A 12,791-nucleotide genomic window follows, 5' to 3' on the forward strand; every position below is an offset into this window, starting at 1 on the left:
GCAGTACCAACACAGACTTCAAAATGCACGTAAAGTTTATCAGCTGAGGCATAATCGGATGTCCAATAAACTACACATCCATTGCTTAGGCAAACCTCGAGGTTTATTTTTCTTCGAGTCCTGTAGTCAGGACCAACAGGAAGTCAAGGCAGTATAGGAGGGCAAAAGGGCACGAAATACGAGGGCAACAGAGGGCACAAGAGCACGGAAAACGAGGGTAACACAGCGCAGAAGGCCACAAAAAAAGAGTAAAGGGCACGAAAAACGAGAGAATCAGAGGGCAGAAGGGCACGAAATAGAAGGGCAACAGAGGGCACAAGAGCACAGAAAACGAGGGAAACACAGCGCAGAAGGCCACAAAAAAAGAGTAAAGGTCACGAAAAACGAGAAAATCAGAGGGCAGAAGGGCACGAAATACAAGGGCAACAGAGGGCACAAAAGCACGGAAAACGAGGGAAACACCGCGCAAAAGGCCACAAAAAAAGAGTAAAGGGCACGAAAAACGAGAAAATTAGAGGGCAGAAGGGCACGAAATACAAGGTCAACAGCGGGCACAAGAGCACGGAAAACAAGGGAAACACCGCGCAAAAGGCCACAAAAAAAGAGTAAAGGGCACGAAAAACGAGAGAATCAGAGGGCAGAAGGGCACGAAATACAAGGTCAACAGAGGGCACAAGAGCACGGAAAACGAGGGAAACACCGCGCAAAAGGCCACAAAAAAAGAGTAAAGGGCACGAAAAACGAGAAAATCAGAGGGCAGAAGGGCACGAAATACAAGGGCAACAGAGGGCACAAGAGCACGGAAAATGAGGGAAACACAGCGCAGAAGGCCACAAAAAAGAGTAAAACACAATGCAGAAGGGCACGACAAACGAGAGAATCAGAGGGCAGAAGGGCACGAAATACGAGGGCAACAGAGGGCACAAGAGCACGGAAAACGCGTTGTCATGTAGCGCGATGTTAAATCGCCGGTGACACGCCATCCAATTAAATGGCCGCATTTGCGGCGTAACAACGTGCGATAAGAAAACGGCCGATGCGGCTGCCTTTCCGATGTAGTGACCGCGATGAGAACTCCCACGATTGCATTGTTACTGATGGATCGTCATACATCCGTCAGTGACAGCTGGAAGATACTTGAAAATAAGTTGTCCCTCTTTACCTAGAGTGGTAAGTAAAATCGCTCTTTTCCTACTAGTGCTAAAATCCTGAGCATCCAACCCCTCAAGATAATTGTCAAAGATGTCAATCCACTCATCCCACTCGATGCTAGGAATGCCAGGTTGAGAAAGAAAATGTGGAAAAGAGACTGCTGTGACATCTAAAGCTGTGACATCCATGCTTAAATGAAAGATGATGAAAGACAATGACGGTTGGAATATACAGAAGTACACCCTCTGGCAAAGATAAAAATAACACTGGACATCAGTATGTAAAATGTTCACCAATGTTATGTAAATGGACACCAAGAAGCAGAAAATTAGGAGGCTGTTACATTCATAGGCTGAAAAATTAACCAAAATGAACTCAGCGTGACTGATCTGGGAGTGTAAGCCGGAGAAAGAATAAAAAAATAACGTGTGTCTATAGCCTTAAGGTGGGGGGGGGGCTCAAACACATGAGGGCGCATCACTGGCAGCAGCTCTGGGGTCAATTACAAAGGAATTCCTCTCAGCGCGCCTGCATCACCTTCGAGCGGTAGCGCGTTAAGTCAACTGCTGTCTCTGAGCTTGTCATGTGAAAGCGCCTGCGCCAGCACCATTAAGCGCTAGCTCAGAAATGCGCCAGTCTTCAAGCTCCCACGGTTGCGTTCCGTCGAGGTTCCGGACAAGATACTGCTTGCCCCTCAATCAGCAACTTCTGTACTCTAAGCCGTGAAGTAAGGACAAAAACAGCACGTTGGGGGTCAATTTTCACACTCTCTCACCCCATACATGTAATTATCCTGCTGGTGATGCGGAGCGTTGGGGGTCACTTCAGTTGCACTTCCACCCCTCTGCGGAGCCACGATGACCACAGGTTCAGTAATAGTGCCTCTGCACACGCAGGTACTGTGCCGCTGACTGTGTGCCGTCGGAAGGTCGTCGCCAATAACATTTTGTAAAGTACTGATGACATGGAGGCAAGTGTCCAGGGGCGGCTCTAGGCTCATGGTGGCCCTGGGCAGGGAGCGTAGGTAGGGGGCCCCGGAAGAAGGGGGTCCGGCCGGGGCAGAGAGCAGAGGCCAGTGAAGAGGGGGGTCAAGGTGTTTGGAAGTGGAACAGAGCCGGAGGCCGCCAAATCACTGCTAGGGGCTGCCACGCAAATATGTATCCATCCTCAGAGGATTATTATATTAAGGATATATATATCGGCGTGGTGGCCCCTAGGGTTTGGTGGCCCTGTGCAGGTGCACAGCTTGCACATGCCTAAGGCCGCCCCTGAAGTGTCGCTTCAAGAAGATTTATTCACACAGGCACAAAGTAGCAGCATCCCCCAAGCAGTAACTGACAAACTGCCGATGCCGTGAGGTACACAACGTAGCATTTGAACGTTGAAATAGAAGCATTCCACAGAGGCGCGCGCCCTCAACATGAGGGACATCATAACAAATATATATAATATAATTGTCTCCATTTTAGAAGGCTCAGTACCTTCTCCAGAAACTAGGTTAGTTTTGTATTATATAGTGTCTTGCAAAGTATATTTCTTGATATGACGTAGGAGATCCACTACTATGAGTGATTGCCCTTGTGAGTGCTGTGTTGACGTCACTGAAGAGAATACCATTATTAGAGAGTAACCTGTATGTATGTTAAATGTTGGACCTGACCTCGTGGCGTGGTTTCCCCCGTTCCTCAGTGTCCCGCTAGCCCAGCTCTGCACCCCGAAACCCCTGGTCGTCCCGTTCCCTGTCCGCCCTGCTCCCTACACGACCCTACCAACGGACGACCATCCCTGCATGCTCCTCCCGGTACTGGGCACCCTGAACCTGCATCACCCCACAGGGTCACCGGCCGCCATTACCCTTCCCGAGGTCCCTGACCCCATAGCCTTGCCTGACCCCGGTCCCAGCGAAACTTAGGCTGCAGACGTGCCAGGCCCGTCTGGGGGGTAAAGGGTTTCCTGAGTGAGATAGGACCAAAGAGTTTTGATTGCACCTCCGGCCTTCCCTGGGGCACTGGTTTCGCTCACACCTCTGGCCTTCCCCCATGGGCTGGTTTCGATCGCACATCTGGCCTCCCCGAGAGCTGGCTCCAGACCATGCTGGGTGTCTGGGAATCCGCGGACGCATCTTCAAGAGGATCAAAGGGCCAGCCGACGGAACTCCCCAATGACCAGCCCCGGGGCATGAGATCTCCGCCTGCGAGGGTCCGGACATCAAAGGGCCACTGCGCTATATCAAGGGGCTCCCAAGAACTAGCGGGCAGTTGTATCCTGGACAAGAGAGCCCTGCTGATCTGATCGCGGCTCAACCCCTTGAGGAGAAGACTGAACTTTGGAACTCATCGAGCCATGCTGACGCTGTTGCGGCTCATTCTCGTGAAGACGGAACTGGAACCTCGGAGCCCTGCTGACCTCGTCGCGGCTCATCCTTGAAACTCTAGGGACATTCGCTGAACACCCTGAGCCCTGCTGACGTTGTCGCGGCTCCTCAAGAACTGACAGACACTCTGTTCACTCCGGATCGAGCCCTGCTGACCTCGTCGCGGCTTGAGGAGAACCTTGGTCCGGCTGGACCATCGACGCTACCAACACGACCTGAAGCGAGAGGAGTACAGCAGCTGGTACGACCACCATCGCCCGTATCCCCCGGCTCGAGAATTGAGAGCTGTGCGCAGGGTACGCTTCGTACTGGCCTGATACTGAGACAGTCCGGCTTCCTTGCTCCCCATAACTGAGACTTTACGATCCCTCGATCGCTTGTAAATAAGTGTTCATTTTGCATAAAGCTCTACTGTTGATAAAGAACTTGCTTACTGAAATCCACAGTGAGGTGTCCGTTCATAATTGTGGTGTGAGCTCAGTGTGTACGATCTTAGACCTGGCGTCCTCCCCGGCGAGGACTTCACGTTAGGACTCAGCAGTATTCCTGGAAGAGATGGATCACGGGAAGGTCGGGAGAAGACATTCTGACCCCCCCGGGATCGTCCCTTCTAACATTAAAAAAATAAAAACTCTGCTATTATCCCAGGTCTCTGATTCCTGCTTCCGTGATGTACCATGACCCTTTATTCCAGAACTATAGTAAAAAAACATGCTGCATGTGCTCTGCCTCCCAAGCAGTACAACCGATCTGTTTATGTCACCCAACCAACCACCTCACCTCACCAATCCACAAACTGGCCCATTGTCATTCTGTGGCAATCAGCATGCATACAGAAATACAATGGGCGGGTGGGGCTGCTCTTGTGCTCCAAGGATGAGTGTGAGGCGGCGTCATCAGGGAGCGGAGGTCTCTCACAGGGGAACAGCTCTGCTCCCTGCAAGGCCCAAAGTTACGGACAAAAGGCATCCGTAAAAGTGCTCCTCAGGGACAACAGACATGAGGTCCAAATTTCGGACGGTCTGTGAAATTTACCCTTTGGTCACCCTAGTCCCATGCGTCCCCTGACAAGTCATTAACTATTTCAGATCAGGGGTTCATGAGGTCAGGCTGCCAGTCAGCCACTTCGTGAGGAATCTGATCATATGAAGGTTATCCAGGACACTGTGAGTATGAGCCTGCCAGCACTGACTTAGTTTACAGTGTGAGCCAAATCCTGCTGCAGGAGCACAGTTTGCACAGTGCACGCCACGGGTGGTGTGCTGCGTTGGTAATTTAGGATGACAGCTGCGACACTACACAGATATGCGTGGCAATGCATTTCAGTACTGTAATGCGGATTACCATACTGAAATGTGTTAGTCTAATTCCTGATGCGTGATACTTGGCAGGACTAAATAAAAAAAATTCTAGCTATCGCGACAGAGAATTTTCGATTCTATTAAGGAAACCGACGCGAAGATTATGCTTCTCTTTGCTTTACTGCAAATATACAGCAGCCGATGAAAACAACTTTAAACTGCATGCCCCCGAAAGTACAACTCCCTCACAGGTATGCACCAATCACCATTAGTCCATATACTGTATATAGTCCATGAAGCACATAACAACTTCCTTTTTCTTTGCAACAAAACTTTTTAACACAGTCCAGACTTGATCGCCAAACACTGGATCTCCAATCCTCCATCGGTGAGGGTCTCAACATGACCACTGAACATCCTCTTCCAGACGTGGAGTCCCCGCTATCTATGCCTAATGCCGGTTTGTTCTGTTCTCCTGAAACGAGAATAGATGTCGTAATACCCATCCACCAAAGGTATGCAAGCAAACAATGGGCGGAATGAAACCCCACAGGAAGACACATAGTCAACATCATTATTCACAATGATCGAAATCAACATCATATCGCAAAATACTGTTTCATGGGTGGGATAATCTTTGCCTCCGTGTCCTTAATAGAATCGAAAATTCTCCTTCTCGATAGCTAGAATTTTTTTATTCTATGTCAGTCCACGGAGGCTCTGATTATGCTAGTTTAAAGTTGACCCACCACATTAGTAGCAACATCTACAGTTGGTTTATGATAAAACATTTTGAATGTAGAATCAGAAGACCAATCCGCTGCAGTCATAATATCCTCCAAGCGGGAACCTGAAGCCAGAGCTTTGGAAGCCATCGCTCCCCTCACTAAATGGGCGCCAAAGGATGCAGTATCAATACCTGCCAAAAGCAATAACCAGGAGACCCACCTGGCCATCGTAGGGGCAGAGACTGGGCGGAAAGGCTTCTGTAAAGAAATCAAAAATTGTCCTGCAACATCAGTCCTAAACTCTTGAGTACAGTTCTCATAACATTTCAAACATTGAACCTCGCATAATTTACTGTGATGAGGGAATGCAGGATAAGAAATACACTTAGAATTAGACTTGGTGTGTTTAGAAATGGTAAACGAAACCCCCGAAGGAGTAAACACTCTACCTGCTATGTCCAGGGCACGAACTTCAGAAACACGTCTACATGAGATCAAACATAACAAAAGAGTCAGCTTGGCCTATAATTGTTTACGCGAAAGACCTGATACCACGAATCACTTCACAGACCAGCAACTTCTGCACTCTAAGCCGTGAAGTAAGGACAAACAGTGGGTGTTCTCCTACTGGCTTGCCATCCACATGCGGATGACCCACCGAGATTGCTGATCTGAAATTATTGATTGTCCTATAGGCTAGACCTGTATTTGCCATTTCAGACAAGAAGTTAATGATCATATGGATACCGGATCCCAAGGGATCCCCTTGCCGTTCAGCACACCAACTAACTCATCTATGCCAAGCAGACTCATATCGCTTATGTGTAGATGGGGCCCAGGACTGGGACAAAAAATACAAAGTGTCTTCCGAAACTCCGGGCATTTACCAACTTCTCCGGAAAGTCTCCATGCCATAAGAGGCAACAGACCCTGAAGGACCAATGGATGAGGCTGACCCAGTAGGTCGGTCAGAATCTCGGGAAACGACTGCAGTCACACTGGGAAGGCACATGACAGGGCCAGCGCTGCTGGGAACCACGCTTGTGCTCTCCAAAATGGAGATACCAGAATTATCTCCGCCCTCTGTCTGTGGACCTGAGCCAGAGTTCTCTGAATCATGGCAAACGGGGGAAATGCATAAAGCATACCCGTCGTCCATGACTGAAGGCTTAGAGGGTCCAGCCGCCAACTGTAAAATTGGGGCAGTTGTGCATTGAGTCTGGAGGCCAAAAGATCCACTGTACAAGGACCCCATTTGGCATTGAGCTGGTGAAACACCTGGGGATGGAGATGCCAATCGCTGGAATCCCGCAGGAAGCGAGAATTCCAGTCCGCTACCACGTTGGGGCAGCCCGGGATGTACTCTGCTGTCACCGAAATGTGACTCTGAAGGCTATTTCCACCAGTAACCGTGACCTTGTGCCACCCAGACGATTGATATACCGTACTGCTGAGACATTGTCCATTCGAAGCAGTATGCAGCAACTGCCTTGATTGGTGACAGAGTCCGAATTGAAAAAGAACCCGCTAAGAGTTCCAGACAATTTATGTGAATTTTCAACTCCTCCTGGAACCAACGGCCCCCGGTCTCTACTGACCCACACCGGGCTCCCCAGCCCCATCTCCTGGCATCCGACTCGATTACTTTTTCTGGGACTGACGGAAAAATGGCCTTGCCATTCGACGCATCCATGTGCTCTAACCACCATGATATCTCCGTCCTCGCCTTTTGCGTCAACAAAATCTGTTCCGTATAACTGAGGCCTTTGCGGAGATGTAATATCTTCAACCACACACACAAGGCTCTCCACGACATGGGCCCGAAGTACCTCAACAGCCGCCTCACCACACCCACCCGCCAGCTCTGATCCGTCAGCCTCGCCCTGGCCTCCGTCCTAAGAATTCGGAAATCCACCATCGGAGGAAGATCCTTCTCCTACCTGGCAGCCAAGACATGGAACTCCCTCCCCACTCACCTTCGGCTGACCCAGGATCACCTCTCCTTCAGGAAACAACTCAAGACCTGGCTGTTCGAGCAGTAGCGACCCCCCCTTCAGCGCCTTGAGACCCTTACGGGTGAGTAGCGCGCTATACAAATTTTGTGATTGATTGATTGAACCTCTGGAGGGCCCTGTAATGGAGGGGACCCGGAAAAATAGCCTGGATGGACGAGGCTAGAAGGTCCACCAATCTGGCTAAAGTCCTCAATGATATAGTCTGCGCAGACAAAGCTTTCCCTAACTCCTTCTTGATGGCAATTCGTTTCTTGAGTGGCAACAACAGCTGAGCCGCGACTGAGTCCACCTGGAACCCCAGAAACTCCATCGACTGAGACGGTGTCATGACAGACTTGTCCGCATTGATGACGAAACCCAACTCCTGAAGGAGCTGCGTCGTCAGAGCCAGATCACAAAGCACTGTAGCAACACTTGGGGCAATTATCAGGATATCGTCTAAGTAGATGATAAGCCTGACCCCCCGCTGAGAAATTGCACCACCGGCCTGAGAAGCTTGGGGAAACACCAAGGGGCAGATGAAAGTCCGAATGGCAGCGTGGCGTACTCGTACCAAGCGCCTCCCCACTGAAACTGCAGAAACCGCCTGTGGGGTGGAAATATGGGAACCGCCAAATAGGCGTCTTTTAAATCTAGACGCACCATCCAATGGCCTTCTAGGAGTTAAACCCGGTGTAAGTGTATGCCTTCCATTTTGAAATGGCGATACACTACCCAAGAATTTAAGTCTTTGAGATTCAACACCAGACAATAACTCTTTTTTGGGGACGAGAAACACTGTACTGGCGAACCTGTGGGCGAGTGGCGAAGTCCGCACAATATGCCCTTTCTGCAACAGGGATGCAACCTCGTCGTCTATGAACGACGACTTGACCTGGGTAAAATGATGAGGATAAGGAGCCTGAGCCTGCCTGGGAGTGTCGTAAAACCATATCTGAAAGCCCTTCACTGTCTGTAAAATCGAAGGGTCGCTTGTCAGGGTTCTCCACCTATGGACAAAACCAGCAATCCGACCCTCCACTTTGACCACTCCCTCCTGAAGAAAGTTTACCTGAATAAGAGGTTATAATACTTTTATTTGATTTATAAAAAATCATAAAAGGGTGGAACTTACCACCATGCGGTCAACATTTTCATCTTTAAAACAATAGAAAGTAAGCAACAAGTCGAAATTAAAAGTAGTAACGTAAAAGTACACAAACTTTGCAGAGTTAGTCTAAGGGGAAAAGTAAATCTTAAAAGAGTTGTGTAAGTTGGATCGCAATACACTTTTTAACTCAAAAGGGTACTTGTATTATACTAGTGTTTGTTTCTGAATAAGAGGTGTCATTGTTGTGACCTCTGTATCCTCCTTTCTGGCCTCTGCCTCTACCCCCATGATTTCTGGTTGGGTAAAAGTTGGAGCGATGGGAGCCCCCACGTCCACGCTGTTCCGAACCACTTGAGGCCTGATTGGAGCCACGGCCGGGCGCTCGACCCCTGTTGCAACCGGCCCTGGTAAAAAGGCCCGCGTTAAAGACCTTTTTGATGTTGCTCTGGACCTTGACGAGAGCCGGAAAGGTGGAAACGCATTTGCTTAGTTCTTTTACGAACTTATAGCCATTTGCCATGATCCCAGCCTCCGAAGTGGCCATATCCGCAAGTTGTGGGTCGATCCGCATGAGGAAAGAACGGCACCGTTCCGTAGACACAGCGCAGTTGGCATTTCCCAGAAAGCAGAGAGCCCTCTGCGCCCATTCCAGGACCTCCGTCGTATCCAGTGGCATGTTGGACTCCTTGGCCTGCACCTCCGCGTCCAAAATCTTTGTGAGGGGCCCGCACACGTCAAGGAGCCTGTCCTGACAGCCTCTCCACGCCCTGTCCAACCCCTTCTTGGGATCCTTAGAGAACTTTTTAAGGAAGGTGGCCATATTGGGGTCCAGTTCTGAGGTCTCCATCACCTTACCCAAGAGGGTCTGCCTGGGACATTCCGATCTCAGAACAGAGAGCACATTGCGCTCAAAGCCCAGTCTGATATTGCCTTGTACGTAGTGCGCCACCTCCACACATGGCACCCACTCTGTGGATCTATGGTGTACAATATTGTTAGGGTTGAAAAGCAAGTTCTTGCTGGGAGGAAGGGAGGTCTCGGGTTGCGACCTGCGCTTTTTCTTTGGTGCCTTCTTAGGCGCCTCTGACTGGTCGGAATCAGAAGTGTCAGGGAAGTAGGATGAGGTGTCATTGTCATTTTGTTGGAATTGTGAAGAAGAAGAGGACTGACGAGAACTCCCATAGCCCCCATGGTCATCAAGGATATTCGCTGCCATCTTGGCCAGCGCGGCAGAAGACTGGTGTTGAGATGGTCCGCCATGGTGTGACTTAAATTTATGCTTGCCATAATTTTTCAATGGTTTTGTAAAAGGTTTTAATGCATTAATCAATGCCTTATTTACTGAAACCTGGACGTGGGAATCAAGGGCTTCCACAAGCTGTTCCTCCAGTTGATGTTCATCCTCATCGTACTGAACATCATCTGTATATTCAGCCCACTGATCTGCCTCCTCGGCGTAGTACCCCATCTGTGAAATCCAGGAGGATGGAGGAACTTCAGGACGGGAAAAAGCCCAGGGGTGACACTGACAGGCTGAAAGTACCCACAGAAGTCCAAAAACAAGCCTCAGTGCAGTGAAAATTAAATGTGGAGGGAGCCACCCCAATTTCCCTAAGGCAGAGCCTTAATACCGCTTATTCGCCCCGTCGGGCGTTCAATGGGACTGAGGGTAGAGGCAGGAGAGGTCCGTGAGGCGCGAAAACCCGATCGGTAATGAAAAATCCGATCCGGGCGTTCACACATGTGCAGACCGCATGGAGAAAGAAAGCGGACTGCCCCCTCCAGCGCAAAGTGCGCGTCTGTCCCGGTCCCGCTCCACTGTACAAAGCCGCCCTCCGGTGCTGGGCGAGGATCCCGAGTCAGCCACAAAATGCGGGACGCGCCCACATGTACTGCCCCCAAGTACCGAAGCGTTCCTAAGCAATGATGAGGCAAACAATGACCCTACTGCAATCAAGAGTCCAGAAAAGTGCACGCCGATCGCGCTAACAATACAAGTGCCGACTCGCGCTAAAAGATCAAAAGCGCCGAGCGCGCCAGAGCACTATCCTACACAAAACAGACAGTAGTGACTGCAATAACAATGATAATAGGCATACAATGAGAAATAAATAGCACTTAACTCGCTGCTGTAGCAGCAAAGAAAGAGGAAGTTGTTATGTGCTTCATGGACTATATACAGTATATGGACTAATGGTGATTGGTGCATGTAGAGAGCCACTCGGGCTCTCCCATACATTGTAGCAAAAACATACACACATGCACGCATACCCCGGGGCGGGCTCGCACCGGGGTATAAATAAACAAGGCGGAAGACCGCTCGGGGTCTTTCCGGCTAACCATATAACCAGAGTCCGTGTCCCTTATTCATAGTCCCTTCACCATGTGTAGGGCCTTGACCCTACACGCCACATTGGCGACGAGGCCGGCCTACCTGCACGCCTGCCGAGCTGCCTCTGTCGGGGACGCCGCTGTGCACCTGCATCCTGCAGCGGAGCCCACCCGCGAGTACTGCTGCACTGACCCGGTTCCCGAGGCCCGCCCACGCGCCTCCCTGGTGGGAGCGCCTTCAGCCGGCGGGACTCGCCGGAGAGTCAGGGTGCGCGGGATCCAGCCTACAGTTGCCGGTGAGTCTGCCGCTCTCCTGCCAGCGCGACACCCCCGCCTCCCTGGGGGAGAAATCACGCGCAACTCGCGCGGCGGCACCACGTGGCCTCAGTGAGGCCCAGCACCAGCCCCAGCCTCGTAGCAGCTACGGTCTCGGCAGGCCCACACGGACGCCCGTGTCACACCCCCAGCCCTGCCCCCACACGCACGGCCCGGAGAGCGGAGTGACAGAGAGCGAAGAAAAAAAAAGAAACAACAAGCACAAGCACAGCCAAACGGATCCAGGACAGGCAAATCCATACGGCTGGATAGCGCCAGGCCCCGCAATCTGCAATCACAGCCCGAAGGGGGAAGAGTGCACACTTCCTACCGGCCACAGTGTGAAGGGAAAATAAACAAGCACGGGCTAAGCCAAGCGCAGGGCTGCCAAACTCACCCTGAAGGGAACAAGGGGCAGCGCAAACATCCTCACATCAATCACATACCCTGGCCAGCCGGTACACCAGGGTTAGAGGCTCCACCGCACGGGGACCAACTGGAAAGCTCTAGAAGGGCCAAGGGAGGACTGAACTATGTCAGTAACAGCACCAGGAGCGAGCCAAGATGGGGCAGGCCAAAACCCACCACCAGTGATAGCCGCGCCACCGCCACAGGCCCAGAACCAAACCGGAGCCCCCACACTGATGACATCCACCCACCTACACTCTGGCGCAGCACCCATTCCCCCGTTTAGCGAGGCGGCAGACCCTGCAACGGCGGCGATGAGATGGAAGGCGTGGGTTGGGAGGCTCAACCTATACTTCAAGGGCACCAGGGAGACGGATGGAACTGTAAAAAGGTCGCTCCTCATCCTGTACGGTGGGCCAGGGATCTACGAGCTATTCAAATCACTCCCCAACACGGGACCCGAGCAGGACTATGAGGCCGCGGTCGCTGCACTTAACGCGCACTTTGATCCCCAGCTCAACAATGATTTTGAAAAGTTCAAATTCAAACGAGCATGGCAAACGGAGTCGGAGTCCGTCGACATGTACTACGCCAGGCTACGCCGGCTTGCGAGCACATGCCCATTCACCAACCCACGGGAGGAAATCCGAGACCAAATCATAGTGGGCTGTAAGTCAAAACTCCTGAGAAAACTCATTCTCCGCCAACCGGGCATATCGCTAGATGAAATACTGGTCCTAGCCAGTTCACACGAGCTATCCGACGCAAGGGCGGAGGAGATGGAGACTGCGCTACGCACACCGGTGATCGCCCCGGCCGCCGCGAGGACGACACCGATTAAGGAGGAGAGAATTGACGCAATCCAGAGAAGATTCCCAGCCACTCGCCCACGAAGCACCCCCTCACGAGGAAATCAGTGTGGATACTGTGGTGAAGACCATCCTACCACGGCCACATGTGGCGCGAAAGGAAAGATATGCCTAAAATGCGGGCGGTTGAACCATTTAGCCGCAGTATGTAGGGGAGGAAAGTTCAAGCCAGCTGGTCCGAGAGCCAGGGCAGTGACGCAGCGCATCC

The sequence above is a fragment of the Lissotriton vulgaris genome, chromosome 3_1, assembly GCF_964263255.1.
Source record: "Lissotriton vulgaris chromosome 3_1, aLisVul1.2, whole genome shotgun sequence".
NCBI classification, from domain to species: domain Eukaryota; kingdom Metazoa; phylum Chordata; class Amphibia; order Caudata; family Salamandridae; genus Lissotriton; species Lissotriton vulgaris.